Source organism: Vanellus vanellus (genome assembly GCF_965231255.1).
Source record: "Vanellus vanellus genome assembly, chromosome: 17".
Taxonomy (NCBI): domain Eukaryota; kingdom Metazoa; phylum Chordata; class Aves; order Charadriiformes; family Charadriidae; genus Vanellus; species Vanellus vanellus.
The window spans coordinates 9,510,641-9,531,539 of NC_138922.1; positions in this window are offsets into that span (position 1 = coordinate 9,510,641).

Here is a 20,899-nt window from a genome sequence, read left to right on the forward strand (position 1 = left end):
GTTTATTGGCTTTCTTGAGTAGAAGACTGTACTTTTGTGTTCGGTATTGCTCTTTGTCTCACACCAGCTCTAGAGCTTGGGGTGCAGGGCAGGGTACTTATTTTGGAGGCGGGGGGGTGGTATTCTGACTGTTGTTTGTTAGCTTAATTTGTTGTGGTGTTGTTTTTCAAGTATTAGTTTCCTACTTTATTCACATAATGTACAATTCACTTTCCTGAAAAGCTGTCAGTGCTCAGGGCTCTTTCCTTCCATGTGTCTGAAATACATGAACACTAATTCTCTTCAATATCATAAAACTGAAAGTTATTTCATTTATCTTTTTTTTTTAGATTTCAGGGTTGGGTATTTGGGGAGGGAACATTCTTATTGATCTATTTGATTTGAATCCTGGGTAATGACATTACCTATTGAACATATTCCTTTAAGTGTTTGAGAATCATAGATGAGAGACTTCCAGGAAAGCCACGCTGAAGGCACTGGCTGCTTTCACAGCCCGGTACTCTGCTTGGGAGTAGAATTTGGACCCTTAAATTTTCGTTGGGGGCAGATGTCCATACTGAAGTCCTGGACACGGCAGAGAACGACAGCCTCACTTGAAGTGAATCAGAGGCTCTTTACAGTTTTTTGTCCTAATTTTTAATGGATGAGGTCCCCATCCATTACTTCAGAGAGGCGTCAGTATGATTTGGACATGGCAGACCAGGTCCTTAATGCATATGCTGCATGTAACCCAAAGCAGATGCTAGCATAAGGTGTGTCAGAGTTGTTCTGAGAGAAAAATCAGGTTTTTTGTGGTTCCAGGCAGTTTTCCTACATGAACAGAATGTTTTATTTTTGGAGACAACTACTCCATGACATAAATGACAGATATGCTTCCTTTTTGAAGGCAGCAAAGTCCACAGTCAGTGTTTTACCTTCCAGTGAGCTACAAACTTATTATGGTGATCTTCAGCTGATGAAAGCAAAAAGAAATTATTTTTAAATGGTGAGGGTCAGGGCATTTTGGCACAATAGAATTGAATGATATTGCCATCGTAAATTGCTGCACATTAGAGTTGGCTGGAAAGGCTTTCATCAAGACATTCACAAAACCAAAAGATATCAGAGTAAACAGCAACCCGGGACCTGGCAGCGAGTGAATCCTGGGGCAAGCAGGAAACATGTGCCAAACCAGCTTAAGTGACAGTATTCTCTTCATATCCATTTGTTTATCACCTCTTCTTCTTAATGCCCCTTCATTCAAATCATTTCCCTGCTTTTGGGAAAATTCAAAGGCAATAATGCTAACCTGTACAGAAAAGTATATGCATATTCATGAAAGCTTGTGAATTATTGGCAAAATTGAATTGCGTTAACACTGATCACGGCAAAAGGCAATTAAATGTAGTTGCCTTGTGGAAAAAAAAAATCAACCTGAACTGATTTTTTTTTTTCTTGATCACATATAGTTTGAAATACGTTTTGATGAAAAATAAGACATTGAAGGTCCCATATTTCCTGTCTATAAAGTTCTACCCTTGATCATAAAAGTAGTGTATTTTAAACCCCTCAAAATACAAGTTGTTTTAAAAGGATCTCTGTGGTTAACATTTAAATTCAGAAACCCCAGAAAGCTTGCAATGCATTCAACTTGTCTAATTCAAGTGAAAGTGTCTTCTGCCTCCTTTTTGTCATTCTGTGGGAACTGACTCACTGTCTGTAGGGAACATCTCTACGACTGTCACAAGATGTTCAAAATGTGATGACTACCATGGGTAAAAATTCTTGACACAACAGCGTCATGTCAGAAAATACAGATTAATCAAAGCCTAAGTGTTTCTCAAGGATACACAAACTTCTAAATTATAGGTGGAAAAATTTTTAAGTTAGTAGATTCAACTTTGTCATTGATTTCACCGTATTCCACTTGAACTTTTATATATTGTCCCTTTTTATTATCCTTTCAGTGAAATGAATCTGTGCTCTCAGGATTGCATCCCTGACAATTTCTGCTTGCCTAAAAATTTTGAAATTTCGTGTATTTTTCTGATCTGACACACAAGTTTCCTTCTATTTTCACTGGAATGGAAGGTTCTCATTTCCAGTTGTGATCTGGATTTCCAAGTCTGGTCTAATTTTTTGTGAGATCAGACCTAACCCCATGGAAGATGGATCTACAGCACAGCAATTGATTTGAGAAATCCACCAACCAATGTAAACCCATTAAGATGTTGCAAAGATTTTTGAGGAATTTTTGCCTCACGTGTGCCTTAAAAGATCCTGTTTCTTGAACTAAGTCCTATATTGCAGCAGTTCTTATATAAGACTCCCAAAATTAAAGTTAAGCTTGGAGAAAATGAGAGTATTTTTCTAGTGCTGCCAAAGGAAGAATATCATGAGTCTTCCCTTGAGGTCTCAGAAATTTCCTGGTTACATGTAAGCCACGTACTACTCTTTTTTGCTATAGAAAAGAGCATATGTAGCTTCTACTTTTTTTTTTTTTGTCAGTGTCCGCATTTCACAGTCAAAAGGAGCTGCAAGAGGTAGTCGATGAACATGTTTATGTAAGTAAATTTGAAGTAATTTGCATTTCAGGTATTTGTGTGCAGCTTCTATTGATGCTAATGGGATTTGTGCATATAAATTTCATCTCATCAGAATGGGAATACATCCTTTGCTATAATTCACATTCTCCCTTTCATTTGGGATCTTTTTATATTCAGCCATATATGATTTATTCTCTGAAACTGGCTTTGAATCTCAACAATAGTAACTTGAAAAATTACATTAATCTATTTGAGGTGAATTAACCTCTCTTTTCCACTCTGTTGGTCCATGAGTCAAATTTCCTTAATAAGACACCATTACTTGCACTGACTGGTAATAGCACTAATATTTTTTGTCAGTTGTAAGATTTCTGAGGCATATATTCTTAAATCTAATCCAATGGTCTCATTTTAAAAGTTTTTAATTATTTAGCATTAGTCCCAGAGACAAGAGCCATAGGAATTTATTATTATTATTATTGTTAAATACCAAATAGCTTATGTGAGTCTGCTGGGCAGTTTTTTTTTATTTACTTCTCTGCCATGTGTGCACTCATTTCTTGACTGGGGATGTGATCGGAAGCGTCTGGGGTCACTCACCTGGACGAGGATTGCTTTAGGGCCGCTGGATGCGATTATTGGCCTGTGCCCACTCACCTCCTGCGTACAAATTCACAAGAAATGAGATGAACCTGAGGAAAGCCCAGAAACTCTCCACTACAGTCTCTTCCAGAATTTACCCTACTCCAGGTGCTGACAGAGGGTGTAAGTAAAACTGCAAGGAGAATTAACTGTGGGGAAAAAGGCCTCAGTTTACTGTTGTTTCATCAGTAGTTCCTAAAGAGGAAAATCTAGAATGTATTCCAAGTAGGTGTCAGAAATTACAGCTTTGGGGTTTTTTCCAAGTACACGTTTCCCTCCAAAAATAAGTAGTTACAGCTGGGAGGACTTTTGTAATTTTGTGTAGGCCTATAACTTTTGAGGTATTCAATGAATGTAATGTATCTATTATAAAAGTATTCAAATCATCGACATGCATTCCCAGTCTTGAATGTAATACAATCTTCAGGGGGTTTCTATTTTTATAGGAAACTTTGCTGTTTTTCCATGTCCTTTGCATCCCTCAGACCTCCTCTTCACCTTCTTCATTTGTTCCAATATCTTTACTCTTCCCCCTTATCTTATCCCCCTATTCAGTGAACTTAATCCTTGGGCTGGTGGCGGCGGGTGCAGCTGCAGTGAGGGAGCTGCCCAGGCACGGGTAGGTTGTGCGCAGCAGGGAGTGGGTAGCACTGAAGGGTAGGCTTTCTCAATTGCTGTCTGAGATTTGGCCATAGCCTCATCAGGTTGGCCTGTTACTGGATGCATACCGGAAATATTGTACTGTGTGTTTTGAAATAATAACAAGAAAATCAGTTTGTAGCTTCTGCTCCTAATACCGCTCCTTCAGGAGGATGTGTTCTGTTTAATCAGGTGTAAAACCACCGACTCCTGCTATGTTTTCATTTGTAGGATAGAAGAAAGCAGAACGAAATGCATAGCAATTAGTAACTTCCCTGTGAAAATCAGTACAGTAATCTTTTTCAATTTTAGTACTCTAGCTCGCAAGCGAATCTGGGAGGCATGGAAGGGGCTTACACAGAGAATGATCCTAACAGTTCATACAGTTAGCAAGAATTATGTATTGCCATTATGCTAAATTTTTCATTGCCGCTTTTAACAGCCTGTACTCTAAAGAAAACTGAATTCTATAATTGAGCATATAAATGTGGCGTTATTTCATATTCATGTTATCTTGATGCTTGACAGAAAGATAATTTTAATTATGCAAGTTGGTATTTGTTAGCCTTTCGAGAGCATTCCTTGGGTATCAAGCCTCATTGTTTTCCTGTTGCCGTTCTCTTTGAAGGAAAAACTCAAGGACTGCATGCTGAAGGACATACTTTCTGCACTGATAATAGTTACATTTCTCCCATACATCAGAAGATACATTCCCATGGAATTGCTCTTGTATTAGGTGAAGAGCATCACAAAATGAGAGAGCGCAAAACTACATTTTTTCACAAAGAACATGGGATGAGCCAGGTTCTTATTGTCATGCACTTGACAGTAGTGTCTGGACTTGGGTAAAAAGCCTGTAAACTACTCTCTGATGAAAAAAAGTATGATTTGCATCTCTTTTGAAAAGAAGACGATCATTTCAGATAAATGTAATGTGCACATCTCTTCTGCAATAACTTCCATTGCAGTCAGTACAAAATAGCTGCTCCTCTCTGTAACTGAGACAAACCCTTGGTTATTTCAAGGTGTAATATAGCAAAAAGAATCAACTAGATAATTGGCTCGAGTTGTTTTTCAAAAAGATTTTAAACATTTCCGGACTTCTTGTTATAGAAAAGAATAACTTTCTTGAGAAACAACTAGTCAGGCAGTCCAGTGATAGATTTCCTCCTTATTTTACTGTCATTTCTCCTCTCCACTCGACCTTGCTGGGCTGTTTGATCTTGTAACAATTACAGTAAATGTTCAGCTGTTTTTTGGCGAAGTAGAGCAGTTTGCTGTGTCTCTGTTCATCGTTTCTGCTTTTAAGACCACCCCTCTGACAGGAGCTGGTGCCCATCTGTCGCACCGGGGGACCAGCTCTGGGAGGACTGGTGTGATTTCTGTGTTGACTTCAAGGTTTCCAAAGACAGAAGGGCTTTTGCTGTGGCAAGGATCTTTCAAACCTTCTTACGTTCGGAGATACAAAACCATCCACCTGAGTAGTACTGCATCTAGGTTATCTACAGGGACAGGGGGATTGGTACACCTGGAAACTCTCGTTACAGCTCTGATTCCTATTTCTGGTAGCCCCAGGGAGGGAAAAACACTAACCCAGGGGAAAGCCTCTCTGAGGACTGTGCAAAGTTATGTACTAGCAGGGGAAAGCAAGAGGATCCCCTTGCAGAAAAGGACAGAAGTGACAAAGACGAACACAGAGGCTAAAGAGCACTGTAAATATCAGCGACATTTTAAATATCAGGTCTGGAAAATGGTAGCCTCACTGTTTTGCAGTGTGCCCTTTCTGGACCAGAAGGGATGAATCAAGCTTTCACGTAAAATGCTGAGCTCTCTTTAGCAAAACTTTAGCAATACGTAGATCACTGACAAAGTCATGAGACCTACTTTAATGGTTGTTGAGTCTGTCTTTCATACACGTGTGGCTAAGTCATTTTCATACGGCTGCAGTCAGCTCCTGACTCTTGTCTGGCACGCTAAACCAAGTGAAACAAGAACATGAGCTGGGAATGAGAATGTAAATGTGATTTCATGGCACTGCGATCAAGAAGATACAGTTCTTTATTCATATAGGCTTGAGAGAAGACAATGTCAGAGGAATGAAAACAAAAATACCCTCAGATTTGTTTGCATAGTAATGTTTCACCTCTGCCCGGCATCAGAACTACTGTTCCATATACCAAACGACACCTCTTGATTACTGCAGACAGGCTGTGTCCATGGAAAACCCTTTCCATGTTCTTGGGTTTTAGTCACTCTAAAAATAGAAAACCTGTGGTTTTGTTTTCCCTATAGAGTTTATTGTTAGATATAAAAAATTTATGAACAAAAATTATGCTCTCGCAACTCATTTTAGTACTAAGTATGTCAGTTTTTTTCAAATGTGTGATTTAAAGACTTATAAAGTATTGAAAAGTGTATTTGGGATATTATGGGGTGCTTTAAAAATCTTTTTTGGAACACAAGCTGATTTTAAAATATTGCTTTAGTGATGAGAATACTCAATTTCTTTTGAAATTATTGACATTATTTTAGGGGCTCTGAAACTCTCTGCTGTCTAAACTCAGTATCTTAGATTCCAATGCAGCAAAGGTCAATGGTTAGCAGACATTGCTACATTCTCAGTTGCTGAATATTTGCTTAACACAACTATTGTTAAATAGCCTTCCTTGCTGTCAGGAGAAAGGCCAGGCCCGTGGGCAGCATAGAAGGAGAGTGCTGGTGGTGGTTTGAGCCTGCCTTGCTGGAGCAGATATCCAACAGAGATCCCGTGCGTTGGCAAAGGCTGTGTCAGGGGCCTTTTTTCCCAGTAAATGGATTAGCTGGATCAGGACTTGGTGGCATTCGTTTTGGTCATGTTTGTTGCAATGGGAATACTGGAGGATCCAAATCTCAGGGGTTGTTAAGCTCCTACTTTTCAAACATGTTAAATTCAAATAGAAATCGTTCTTTTTCAGCCCTGTGCAATCAGGACTCGGAGTGTACCAGCTTTCTAATCTGGAGATGAAACAAGCACTCCAGATTATTCAGAAACAATAGAGACTCTGATTGTTTAATACACTGATAAGAATGTGTTTAAAAAATAAATTATCCACTGGCTGCTGGGATTGCTTGAAATTCCATTAAACACTAATGAGAGAAGGCATCACAGGCAAATTAATAAACACCCTACGCACTAACCTAGAAAATACGAGCCTAAAACCTTTGATGCTAAACTGATTAAAATGAGAAACATATTTCATGTGAAACCGCTCGGCATATTTCAGTGTATTAATTGAGGCATAATGAAAATGGAAGATACAGCACAGAAAAGGAAGAATACACATTATAAAGTAGACTATAGTCTTGCAGAAGTCATACGCAAATGTAGCCTTAGTTTCATGCATATGAGCAATTCCATAGCAGTGGAAAGAGCAGAGAAAAAAGTTAAATATATTCAGATTTTAGTGCATTTTGGTTGGTGAAATCAAAGAGAGGGATTTTTTTTTTTTTCCAGTGAATTTGTGCATGAGTTCTAAGATCGTAAATTCTTTATACATATGAAAAATCGCTGAACCCTGCATCTCCCATTGGCTCTGAGGTAGGTTTATAAGAAAACTTGCACTGGGGGTGAAGGGAAGGTTGAAGGGAAACAATGTTGGGTTTAAAAGACAAATCTCATGTATTATACCTTGCTTAGATAAGCATAAATTAGAAAAGAAAAAAAGAAAAGAAAACTGGTTGCAGTAAAGAAAAAAAGATGCCGGTGCATCTGTCCAAGGCATTATGTGCGTTCAATACTTTGCCATTCAATGAAAAGGGGTTGCCATAACAACCATCGTACCTTGTGGTAGCTAGAGATGACGGAGATATAACGTGTCCCCTAAAGAAACTCAGTGCCAGCTTGTTGCACAGCACAAAAAAATCAATTCTGTACATAAGAAGTCCCAGCCCAGATCCCGTCATCTGAACCCTCAGGCAGAGGAGCCCTGGGCACAGGTATTTGTCCCTCTTTGACAAAGAAGGGAGGCTGGTGGTACCTGCATTCCTGTCTCTTGGCGGGACATAGCTGGGGGACTAGGGATAAGCTGGCAGGCAGGGAAGGGTTATCTTTTCCCATCTGGAGCAAACAAGATTATGGCTCCAAAATAACAATCTTCTGCTTCCGTGAAATCTTTAGTGTAGCCATGGTTGGAAAATCATAGTTGGTCTGGTCCAGCTAAAGAGCTGTGAGAAAGGAGAAGGGACACCCCCCCAGGCTAACTCAGAGTCGGAGCTCCCTCCCAGACTCTTCTAACACCAGGTGCGCTTCTGCTCATCTCCCTCATTTGGGTTTGGCCACTGCAGCCTTTCCAGCAGAGAGCTCCCTGCCTCTCCCTGAGCCCCTGTACAAAACCTTATTCAGGCAGGAGCCTGCTGTGAGATTTTCTCTGGGTGTGCAATGATCGTAAGCGCAGGTTCTTTTGCAATAGCAGCACTGTACCATTTTGAAGTGGTTTTTGGCATTCATGTGTCTATTCATCAAATGTCTGTCACCTGAAAAAAGTACTGCTTTGTGTTGTACTTCATCCAATGAGATATATGTGCAGAGATAGCGTATGATTTAGTATGGTCATGCCCTACAAGTAAAAGTGTCATCGGATCATGATACAGAGCACATGAAGTCTGATTGAAAATCTTCTATGCCTACAGTTGTCATTATCTGGGGTGACAATCTTGCTGGCGTAGAGCCGATAAGCTGTATGGGGGAAGACTCTTCAGGCACTATATGTACTATGAATCATGCCCATTCATCTTTGCTATATATTTTTGATCTATGTATAGAAATTGGGCCCTCGATACTAGTAGCTATGAATTGAACCCTTTCAAATTTGTATTTAAAAAAAAAAACAACCCAACCAAAACCCACAGTGTTTTGTGTGTCTGCATATATATGCATTCCTTTATTTGTATTCAGTTTCTAATTTTTTAAGTAGTATTTGGGCCTCTCTTTCTGTAGGAACAATTTGAACTAAATTATATGTATTTTTAAACAAAATTGAGCGGTCACAGTTACCTGTTCAATGTCAGCAATAGAGGGGTTCAAAGTCATTGGCTACTGCAAGGCAATACAAATCACAATCTTCATCTCAGCCAGGTCCAGATCCAGAGCTGCTTTAAACCAGCCGGAATCTGTGAATTGATTTCACTGGACTTCACAGCAAACTAAACAACTGTTCTTCTTCATTTTCTAATTCTTTTTGACCGTTGTTTCAACGTTCATGTTTAAATATATTCTTCCACAAATGAGAAATAATTTTTTGCAGTATTTGGAAAGCTGGTATAAAATATGTCTGTTATCTGTATGACTCAAACCTGCATCAGTGAGGTGTGACATGAAGCAAAAAGACTTCTTTCATTGAAATCAGTAGGAGCAGGAACAGCCCATTATTCATTTTTGATGAAAGGGAAAGGGAATAAACATTTCACAATAAAAAATAAAGCAGTAGAAATTAATAAGCTGCACCCAAGCAAGTGCATACTTGGAAGAGTCTGAAAGCAGCCTTTTCTTCTGGTATTCATGGATCTTATTTTTTTCCTGGCAATGGAAGAAGGTACTATTTGGTGGTGCTAAAAGTTCTATTTTGGTTAAGTAATAGACTTCACTTCAGATTTAGCTATCTTAGGTGCAGCATGTTATTTATATTAATTTAATAGGTGTGGTATAACTGGGGCCAGACTCTTTTCAGTGGTGCCTGGCAACAGGACAAGGGGTAATGGGCACAAGCTGAAACACAGGAAATTCCATCTCAACATGAGGAAAAGCTTCTTTCCTTTGAGGGTGGCAGAGCACTGGAACAGGCTGCCTCGAGAGGTTGTGGAGTGTCCTTCTCTGGAGATATTCAAAACCCACCTGGATGCATTCCTGTGCAACCTGCTCTGTGTGAGCCTGCTTTGGCAGCGGGGCTGGAATAGATGATTCTCTGAAGGTCCCTTCCAACCCCTGCCATTCTGTGATTCTGTTCGTCACAAACAAAGGATTTCTACATCTTTAGTTACATATTGTCATCAAATAGACTATGGAGTAATCGTACTGTATTTAGAAGACATTTATTCTACACTAATTCATTTTTACCCTCAAGTCTGTTCACTGTCTGAAAGACAAGAAACTAAGCATGTTTTAATGTTTTGAAATAAAGCACATAAATCTTCTGGCGAGTATGATATATGCTGTCCTGGTTACTGCATGCTTACCTTAACCAAGTTTTCCATATATTAATTGAAAAAGCCCAACATCTCTTTGTTGAAAGATATCATGAATGTCATATATTTCTCCAAGAAAAAAAAATTAATTTGTGGATAAGTTACAGTATAAATGTTATTGAAATATTTAAGGAAAATCACAGGATATATTAAAACTTAATCCTCTTGATTTAAGACTAAAGGAGCAGAGGGCTTTGAGTAGTAAAGTAACTGAAAGTGTAGTGTAAGTGCGGTAGAGAATGCTTATCTGTGGTGCCCAAAACTTCTTGTTACCCATTTCTATTTCATTAATAGTTTTTATTTGGCTTGACTGAATCTAAGGAAAATAAAGACTTTTTTCATTAGGACTGGTTTGTGTCGGCAGTAAAGGTAGTTTCCGAGCACAGGCACATTGATTTAGGCAAATGAAAAATTGTTTCCCAGTTTTGCACCTTCACCCAGCTCTGTATGGACAGTTTCTTTTGGAAGGTCCCTTCCAACCCAAATTGTTCTATGATTCTGTAATTCTATGAGACTGTTACATCTTCGATTATCATTTCTGTATCGTTCTTAATGTTTCTGGCTCTGTTCTTGATTTGTTGAAGCCAAGGGATAGAAATGCCATGAGACTAGGATTTATGCAACTTGCAAAGCTTTATTTGAAATCCAAACTGTATTATAGCCTTTGTTTTGGATTCATCCGAGTTTGTGCTGGAAAACTGAAACTAGAGCCAAGCTTTGAACCCCTTATTCAGGCATCATTATTATTAAAAGCAGCACTAAATAAGGACACAAAGATTTGGTCATTAATGATACCTTGGTTTGCTTGCCAGAGTAATGCAATGAAACCCCACAGTGTGGAACTGACATAGTGTTTCAGTGTATATAACCACCAACGTTGCAGGATTTTCTGAAACAAACAGTAATACATTTTTCTTGCATCTTCCTCATTAACTTTTTTAAAGCTTCTGCTGGCTTTGTGAGCTTATTGCAGTGAGTTTGAAATGATGGATGAAATAAGAAAGGAAAGGCAGGTTGTACTCCACAGTCGCTACTGCGTAGTGTTGGATGATGTTATACTGAGCTCATAAAAAGCCAGGAAAGGTCTGAGCTTTATGAGAAAGAAAAATGCTGGGTCTTTGCAATATTTTCCTGCTCTGAGCTGGTAAATTCTGCAAAGGTGGATTTTCTGAAGCTCCTACCTACCCCAGGAAGTAATATCCATACTGAACTGATACCCCATAGGGCAGAACTTAAATCATGACTCTGCCTATGTCTTCCTGCATGACCTTGCCCAAGTTATTTTGGGGCAAGAGTGAAACATTGCTTGGCAGTAATAGGATGGCTTTTATTCCAAGGATGGCTTTTGTTTTTTGTCCAGTGACTTATCAAGCAGGAGCTCTACTTGAGCTCATCATTTATTTTTCAGTTGATTTACTTGTTTCAAGACTGTTTTTGCTTTTGTTTTAAGTCTTATCGCTCTTCCATTCATTTCCCACACAAAGGGGGAGTAAGAGGACAGCTTTTCTTCCACTAATTGTTCTCTGTTGGACTGAAGGACCTCAGAGACACTATGTACACTTTTTTTCAGCTCTTAACAGCAGTAGTCCCACATTTTCCTTTGCACCTTAATACAAATAATAGTACTATCTATATATGGCAAATAGTTTTACATAGGAGTTTGGATCTTTTTAAATGTCATTGTAAAGAGACAGCCAGGAAAAAAAAAAGAAGCTTGAAAAAAGGTGCAATAGAAAATGAAGGAAAGGAGGGAATAATAGGTATATATTCATTTGTCTGTAATCCATTTCTGTCTGGATCTTATTGATCTATGATGTTGATATCACAGTTCAGACTCTAGCTGAATTTTAATGAAGCCCATTCATGTGTTTTGCTCATGTTCTTTGAGAGATGTTGATTGAATGTTAATTTGGTTTGATGTGGGAGACGGGAAAGCAGAGCATTGGTAACGGTGGAAAGTTCAACCAAAATGCATTTACTTCCAAAATAATGGACAAGCTTCAGTCCCGCAGCTATGCAAGTGCAAGTAGCTTTGATGGATGTTATAGCAGTGACTCTATTCTCAAGCTTTACTTGCAGCAAGGCAATCCAATTAAATTAATAATAAGCTATGGTGGATAATGCAGGCATGTGTGGAAGCCACACTTCTTGTGCCCATTCCCTTGCCCACATACAAGACACTAAAAAGTATCCAGTAACGTCACATAGGCGATACACAAATGCACTAAAGATGCTTCGTCGGGCGTGACCCAGGAGGTCTGAAACCTTGGGAAGTGGAAGGGAAATTGTAAAGTTTGAGTTAGAAACGTAGTAGCATGGCATGAGATGATCCTATCCAGCTGTGTAGCACAGGAGTTCTTGTTATTTCTTATTAAATGTATCCTACAAGTCACTATGAATCATCAAACAGGAGTCTGTCTTTTATTCTGGTTCCAGATAGCTGGCATCAAAATATACATTTTAAATGGAAGAAAATAATTGTGTATAATCCCTTCTAATTCAATTTTAGTTTTAAATCATTTTTTTCTCTAATGGTATTGGCTTTATAATAAACTATGATCGAAGCTTGTAAAATAAAGAAAAGATGAAGTGAATATAAGCTTTGGAGAAGCCTGATGATCTCCGAATAATTTTGCATAATAATTCAAAATAGTCAAATGTGCAGGTTTTACGCCCATTTATACAAATTAAGTCTCTAATTCATGCACAGTCACAAGCGGGCTCCAAACATCTTACAAAGTCTAACATGATTGCCTCCTGGTCCTTTTCATTACCTATCAGCAGGTTGTTACGGCTAGGTTAGGAAAAAATTATTACCTTATTCTTTTTTTCAATCTGTAATACTTTTTTCTACTCTATGTATGTGGTACTTAAGTCAGTATAGCACAATTTTAAAATTTTAATTATAATTGCAGTAGGTGAAAGCAGTCTGTCAGTAGTAGCACAATCTGTGTGCTTATTTTGTAAGGTGCTGAATTCTTCAGGAGACTCCTAAAAGTAAAGGACTAAAAATTCACTAAATCACCCAAGATCGGAGGCATTAAGGACTGCTGTATGCAGACTGCATCTGCCCAGTCTCAATCCACAGCTCAGGGGTTTGCTTTTACCATTATCACCTGCTCTTCTGTACTGTGCTTGTTGGCACAGTGAGCTGCACCATCTGCTTCTCAGAAGATGAAGCGTCTAGACATCCTTGAGTACCATTCAAGAGATCATCAGAAGTGGTGTGGATTACAGGTCCCTGTGTAGCTCTGTTGTGGGGAAGAAGCAAAATAAGCCTTCCCACTGTAGAGTCGAGCAGGCTGCTCCCAAACGTGTCGGACTACTGCGGTACAAGTTTGCTGGGAGCAGGCTTCCTGGCGTCCTGTGCAAGGGGCACACAGTGCCAAGCCGTGCTGCTGGGCAAGGCCGGTGCCTTCCTGGTGGACCACAAGAGAACAGATCTTCTTGTCAAATTCATAGTAGCTTAAGCAGCCTTTGTTACAGGCTTTGGTATACAGTTCATTCTTCTCCCTGCTTTTTTCAAACAGGAGAGGGTCTTGTTCGGCTAATAGTAGAAGACCTAGTAAGTCAGGAGATGCTCTTGATTTAAGGTGGTATCATTAATTGGGTATGAATCTCCTTTACTCAGAGGAGTATGGATGTGTGCGTTTCCTTTTATGGTAGTAGGTAATGCACTTAGATATAACATACGATGTGGAGGCTTTTGTTAATAGAAGCTCTATTCAATATAATTGATCAGTACGTTTGATGAGGTTTGGCAATCTCTTTTTGGAAAAAGCTTTGCTACCTTCTTGTCTGAGATCTGTAAAGACTTGGTTTTCTTTTTAATCTCCCTTTGGCAATAATATCGCCATCTTTCCATTGGTACCTAGCCTTTATTACTGAAACTGCACATGTCCTCCAGATGCTTTCCTGTGAACCCAAAGTAAGTTTGGGGACATGATCCAAGGCCCTGGAAAGTCAGAAAGAGGTTTTTTCCTGGCTGGTAGGTTTTGGAGTAAGCCTCTGGTGGGTAATTTAGATGCTTGTTGAGACGTGCTTCACACCCTGAACACATTACTGTGTTGCACTGTTGTCTGTCTTCAGGCTGCCTATTAATTTTTAGAAAGAGTTTTAAGTTGTTGGTTATTGGCTTATAAAGCTCTTAGAGGTTTGGGAGCTGTTTGAGACTCCCTCTAAGTGAATCTGCTGGACTGGTGGTCAGCGATAAGGTATGAGAGTGAGTAGCATTTTCCAGGCGAGATGCTCAAGACTGAAACTCCCAACAGAGTGACCACATGTTAGGGCTCCAGCTGCGGCAAAACAGCCTCATCTTTTTGGATGTGTCAAACACAGTGTAAGGGGAATTTATACTTAATCAGGGTTTTAGAAAGGATGATGGCTGAGAAGTGTTTATTATAGAGTGGTAGGGAGCTTAGCTAATTCAGAGTGTATTTCCAGTTTATGATGTTTGAATCCAGAACATGCTGAGCTGGTCTTAATACTGGTGTAATGTTTGGACTAATCCTACGTTTAAGTGGACATGCACATATGAGTACTTAGAGGTTGACAGACACCTCTTAATAAAAAGTAGCTGTCTCTGGGGTGTGCGTTTGGGTAGGCGGGGATTTTCCTCTAGTGGTTTCTCACAGAAAGAATAATAAATTTTCCTTCTTGATCAAGGTATGAAAATCTCTGTGTTGATTCACGTGACAAACGTAGGCTGATTTCCTGGCAATTCGCAGTCATGATCATTTCTAGTGTATTGCCGTGCCTGTATGTTTAAGTTGTGAACCTGTGTAATAAAATATAGTTTGAATCTCAGTGTTCCTGCCAAATCTAGTTAAGCATGTGGATGATTTGCTGACACATTTCAACACCAGGCTCTCAGGAACATGTCCCTGTAAATCCTCCTCTGTTGTTTGTTTGGCCAGTGATGCTGTTTGTAAATGGGATGCTACTTTGTGCTGTCTTGTGATTGCTCTTGAAACCATGATACTTTTGCTCAGTCTTCAGCTGAAGGAAACAAGCAGCCTGGGGAGTATTTTATGAGGCAAGATGTATCTCTTCAACATTAAAGTCACAAATCTGTTAGGAGTACAAATATTTGGTCGCTAGGATGCCAATTCCCTTTTATGTCTCCCTCAGTAATTACTGAGTAATATTTATTACGGAGCAGTGTACTAGGGAATAAGTGGGCTTTTTGTAGACGGGGACCAAAGTGAAGCTAAGGTGTTTGATAACAGTGAGGTCTGCGTAGTGACTTCATGAATGTTCTTGATATAGGACAAATTAAGCAGAGAGGGATTTTAAAAGCTATCTTGTGAAAAAAATGCATAGTCAAAAGTGTTTGCAACTGATGCTAATTTGGGATGCAGAGCACAACTTGCTCCCCCTTGCAAAGTTGGCTTCTGCTTCCCTGCTGCTCCACATGCATTTCTTCTGGCATGAGGAAATTGCATTAAAAGGGCCGGCTTTCCATCAAACTGCTTTGACCCGATAGGACAGTTGATATCGAAAACACGTGCATAGGTGTTAAACTCCTCAGTTTGTATACAGCATCTTTGCGTTGGTCAATCGTAGCACAGTGGGACGCTTTTCTCTGACCCAAGCTTCTAGGCACCAACACAACCAACAATAATGCCTTCTATTTTACTGGCATAGGAAATTTTTAAGGCAGAAGAGACCATTAGGTTATCCAGTAAATGCACTGGACTGTTATTGTCCTCCAGTGACCTGCATAGACGAGGATGATAATGCTGGATTGGGGATGGAAGAATCGAACTCGGGTCACACCAGCACAGGCCTAGGTGCAATAAACACCTTTTCTGAGGGACAAAATCCTTTCTGTGTAGTTATATTTGCCTATTGCTGCTGACTTTGGCTGAGATTTCTAGGTCTTACGATAATACTGATGTTATTAAAACTGGCTACAATCTTTAGAAATTTGTGCTGTGAAAGTAAGCAAAAGCTAACAACTGTATCTACCCATCATTCACAGTTTTCCTTTCCAAAGAAAACTGTACAATGAAAATGCAGAATATACATATGTGCTAATGTGCATATCCATTCTATATATGAACTCATATATTTTAGATAGATGAATTTTACATTTTTATTCTACATGTGTATGAATAACTGAGTATATATAGTTATACATGCGTGTGCATGCTAGATTTTTTTCCTTTTCTGAAATTCCAGCAATGTGAATGTTAGAAGCTTTTTTTTTTTTTTAAATGAAGTTAAGACCTTGGACAAGACCAATAAAAGCTGTTTAGTCAGAAAAGAAATGACTAGACTTTTATGCCTAAATGTAGAATATCACAATTTTTCATTTTTGTTATTCAATGGCATAAAATTTGGAGTGACAGCTGAAAATTTCAGCCTTTGTTCAGAACTTCCCGAAAAGTCTCAAGCCATTAATATATTTTTCACTGTTTAATTATATTTAATGTTTTAGGACTGACTAAATTAAACGGGTATGGTAAGATTTTAAAATTCATTGATGCTATCTCGTTTTAGTAAATGTAGGGATGGAATAACGCCCTAAGCTTCAGCCTGCGTACTAGTACTTCACTCTGAATATCCATGTCTATAAAGACAGCCGTCTCATTCGCCTCCTATAATACATTAATATTTTATGGGGCAGAACAACACAGAGTCAATAGACAATTTCATATTATGATTATAGTGACATAAAGCCCAGTACTTGGCATGCTTTTCATCTCCAAAACCTCAAAAGCCTCCTGCCTGCATGATTCAGGTTAGATCTTGCAGCTACATCTTTACGGTTGCCAGCCATTTGGCTGTCTTGCAGCGTGACCTTCTGCAGAGAATTGGTGGAAGCATGTCTGGCTACCTACAAACCAACCTGTGTGCTCAGGTATGGATGGTCCCATGCGCGCTGGCAGATATATTGCAGCCAGGCATGAAGGTCTGTGCCAACAGCCACCAGCAGTGCGTTGTGGAATGGAATGGCTGCTAAGATGAAAGGGAAGAACTTGTTTATCTGGGCTACTAATATCAATGTGATGTGAAATGCATTGGGCTATGTGGCTGTATTTATAAACATAATTAACAACACCTAACTAAGGACACTTAAGGAGAGGAGGAATTACTCTGAGCTTTGAAGTGCCACGTAGTTTGCAGAATGAACTTGAGAATTTGGATCAACAGGGCTGGAAATGAATCGGGCTCTGCAATGTGCTATATAATTGCTACAGATGTGGGGGTGACGTGACAAGCCAGTCATTCCCTCTCCTCCTCAGATGCCTCCAAGGGGTCTGAAAGTTGCAACGTGAGTGAAGTAGATTCTTCCCTTTACTGGCTTGAAGGGAAAAGCGTGTTGAAGCCAAGGACCAATGCAGTGCCACTGCCCCACTTAACCTTCAGTTAATACCTGTTTTGAGAAATCGAGCAGGGCATAGGCTGTCTGCTAGTTCTTTTCACCAGGATGAAATTTCAGCCAGTGTGTTTAACTTCAGTCTCTATTTATCGGCTCCACGATGTGTAATAACATAAGAGCTATATTTGGGCCAGAGCAGGGGTTTCAGTATCCCAGGTATTCAACCTTTGACAGAGACCAGTAGCAGCCGCTTTGGAAAGAAATAGAGGATTTGTTTAAGCAGGGAGAGAGCACCACATGGTATATACCCTCACAGTTTTCTTCCATGGCCCAATGTTCTGTTCAGATGAATTCAGATATTTCACTAATATATTTTTAGCTATTGAACATGAAAATGGCATGGAGAAATGAAAGGTGTTTCCTGTCCTCAGAGAAGGATGCTTACTGCAGGCAGCATTAGAGAGCTCAATTTCCCTGCTCCCCCTTTCATCCTGGCTTTCTGCCTAAAGCACGTGGCTCAGTAAGATGTCACAAAGACAGCAGCCCTTTTATTTTGCAAAACAATCCACAGTTGTTGGTTTCAATTTGATATTTGTTTTGCTTTGGTGTTTTCCTCTAGTATTTCTCCTCTGCCACTGTTGGAGGCTTCTGTTCTGCAGGTCTGCAGCATGTCTTAACATTTTGGCCTTGGTTGTGGCATGTGTGTGCTGTGATTGATTGTGTTCATTAGGAAGGTTGACTGTTGTTTGTTGTTTGCTATCAATAGATACGTTAGCAAACAAGATAAGTGAAGACCAGCAGACTTGCTGTAGTAATTACTGTAGGTTCAGATAAAGCATGGAGCACTGGAGCCTCACTGTAATGAATCCTTGTTGATATGAAACAGGAGATTCATTATATATTAGATGTTGAACTCTTTCCACAGCCAAATGGGAAAATTCGCAAAAGAAGAAAACACCTAGTTCTTTAGGGCAGTATGTGTAGCACTTCAAATAATGAGAGCATAGTTGGTGCATGGCACCACCTTTTAGCTGAAGCACGTTTTTGTGGATCCAGGGACATCAAAGTCTCTCACAAAATTGGATCAATTTTGATGAAATCTTATTGGAAAACACAGCAGCAGCAGAATTTATTTCACTCCAGCACAAAATCTTTGGACAGTGTTTCTTACACCTTTTCATTTTGAAATGTCCTCCACTTTTACTTAAAATGCAGTTAAGTCCTTGAAATTAAAACAAAATGTTTTCCAGACACCTTTAATGTTCTTCACTGTCCCTCTCATGCTCTGTGTTCCAATTTTTTTTTCCCTAAGTGTGGCTCAGCATCCTTCATGCTTGTTTCTTCATCTCAAGCTGTTTCTTTCCACTGACTCCCTTGTCCTCTCCTGCTGAACTGGAAAAAGAAATTGCAGAGGAAGTGCTGCTGATCCCAGCACGCTCGGAAAATGTCTTTGATACACTAACAGCTTTGGACTTAGCTGTGCTAACCAAGCACTCTCATGGTCTTACGTCAGCCAAATGGGAACAAGGGGGTTGTTTTGTATTTTAAAAAAAAATAAAACAAAACAGCAAAGGGCACATCACCGCCAACAGAGTGATCCCTCATACCAGTTGCAAAACCCTTTTCTCAAAGATGGAGGCTACTATTATTTAAAAAAAATATATTATTTTTTTTTTTAGTATGGCCAAAATTTTCATATTATCCCCTTCCTGCAAACAACAGAACCATTTCACGGGAACTCCAAATATTTAAATCTTGACCCTAGAACATGTTCTGTTTAGTAGAGATGCACTTTCTTAGAGATAAGATTTTGGTAGACTCTGGTTTTATAGATAAAAGACTAAAGGAAGGAGGGACATGCAGGCACAAACAAAATTACCCTGATACTGAGGTTTCTTAAGCGGGGAGCATATCTGTGGAAATAAAAAGCTGAATATGTCAATCACAAGAAGAAAAAGGCAAGTAATCTTTGTGTCATAAACCGGTTGGCTCTTCAAATCTAAGGTGAACCTCCCATTCTGCATCTTTTTCTCCCTTCAGTCTTTCATCTGTAATATCCAAAAGATCTGGGATTAGGACCTTTCCTAGGGGATATGAGGGAACTGGGGTCCTCTTGTCCTACATTGTGAGGATCAGAGAATGTTTTAGATGTGATGAATTAACTTCTGGTGCAGTGAAAAGCTCTTATAACAATAAAGTATTGTCTGCTTTTGTTGTTCCAAGCAGTCAGATTCCCAAAGACTTTTTATACCCCAAAAGGAAACAAGCAACAAGTTGCTACAAGATATAATTAGAAGCATAAAACATTTGTCACGATTTTAATTAAGTAACAGTTGCTCAGTATCTGCCAAACCTACCCCCCAGTCACTGTTTAACTAGTAGTGCAGGGGATGTTTATACCTGCAGCAGTTGATGTAGCTGTCTGTTTCTGGATCATTTTAACAATTCCTAATGTACTTGATAAAGATTTGTAATGGCACTGGTGCTTTAAAAAGCTGTTCTGGAAACTATGCAACTAGAATTTGCAGTTCTACTTGTTATGTGTGCCACAGGAAGTTTTTAAACCCAGCAGGCAGAGGAGAAAAGTCCCTTAAAATAAGTTATTTTGAAACCAAAGGGGCTCTTGGAGCTGCTTGTGATCATTATCTAGCTATCTTATCTTGAGCATCAATTTCTGCAATGAGGTGCAAAGAACAGATGAACAAGATGAGTCTTAGTTACCTTCAAAGGGTGGCGAAAGTTTCACAAAGAGGATTAAATATAAGACAAATGAGAGAGCGCACTGAGAATAGATTTACAAGCATTCAGTACCCACATCAGAGATGACAGGTGAAGTGGTAGAAGTTATTTTGCCTTAATTTAGGCTCCCTGATGCCACTGCAGACTCATTGAGATCACTCACCCTCTCATACTCCTCATGCAGGAGTGATTCTGAGGGACTTTAGGTTGGTAAAATGGGTATAGTGAAAAGCCAGAATGAAAGATCCGTTAGAGGTATGTTGTAACTTTAAAGACAGTTGACTTTAATGCAGTCACACCTTAGGATGGCAGCAAATAAAGCCATAAATAACTTCTGAGCCCCAGGCATGCAAGTGGCATCAGCTTTGTCGCAGAAGTGTGTGGCATGAGCCTGTAAGGTAAAATGAATGAGTCTTAATGAGCCCAGAGTGATTGCTTGTACCCACATGTATATGGAGTAAGAGCATGTAAGTCAGAGTTGTTGTTCTGGATTTTCTTGAGTTACGAATCAAATAAGTATGTCCTGAAACAGAGGTAAGAGCTACCCTGTGGTGCAAGACAGAGCAGGAAGATTTAAACAGTATCAGACCTGGTCAATAGTTTAGAAAAATCAGTAGTTATATTGTAACCTGGTCTTAAACTTAAAGTTCAGTGCGGCTCTCATGCTCCTGTGGTTTATTTGGAATCAGGCAGACGGACGGGGTACAGTTGAAGTTTCAACCACTATATTTGTGGATCACTGTGACAAACTGAAGCTGCTGAATATCTATGTATAGAGACTGTACTTGAATTATATGTTTTATATAGG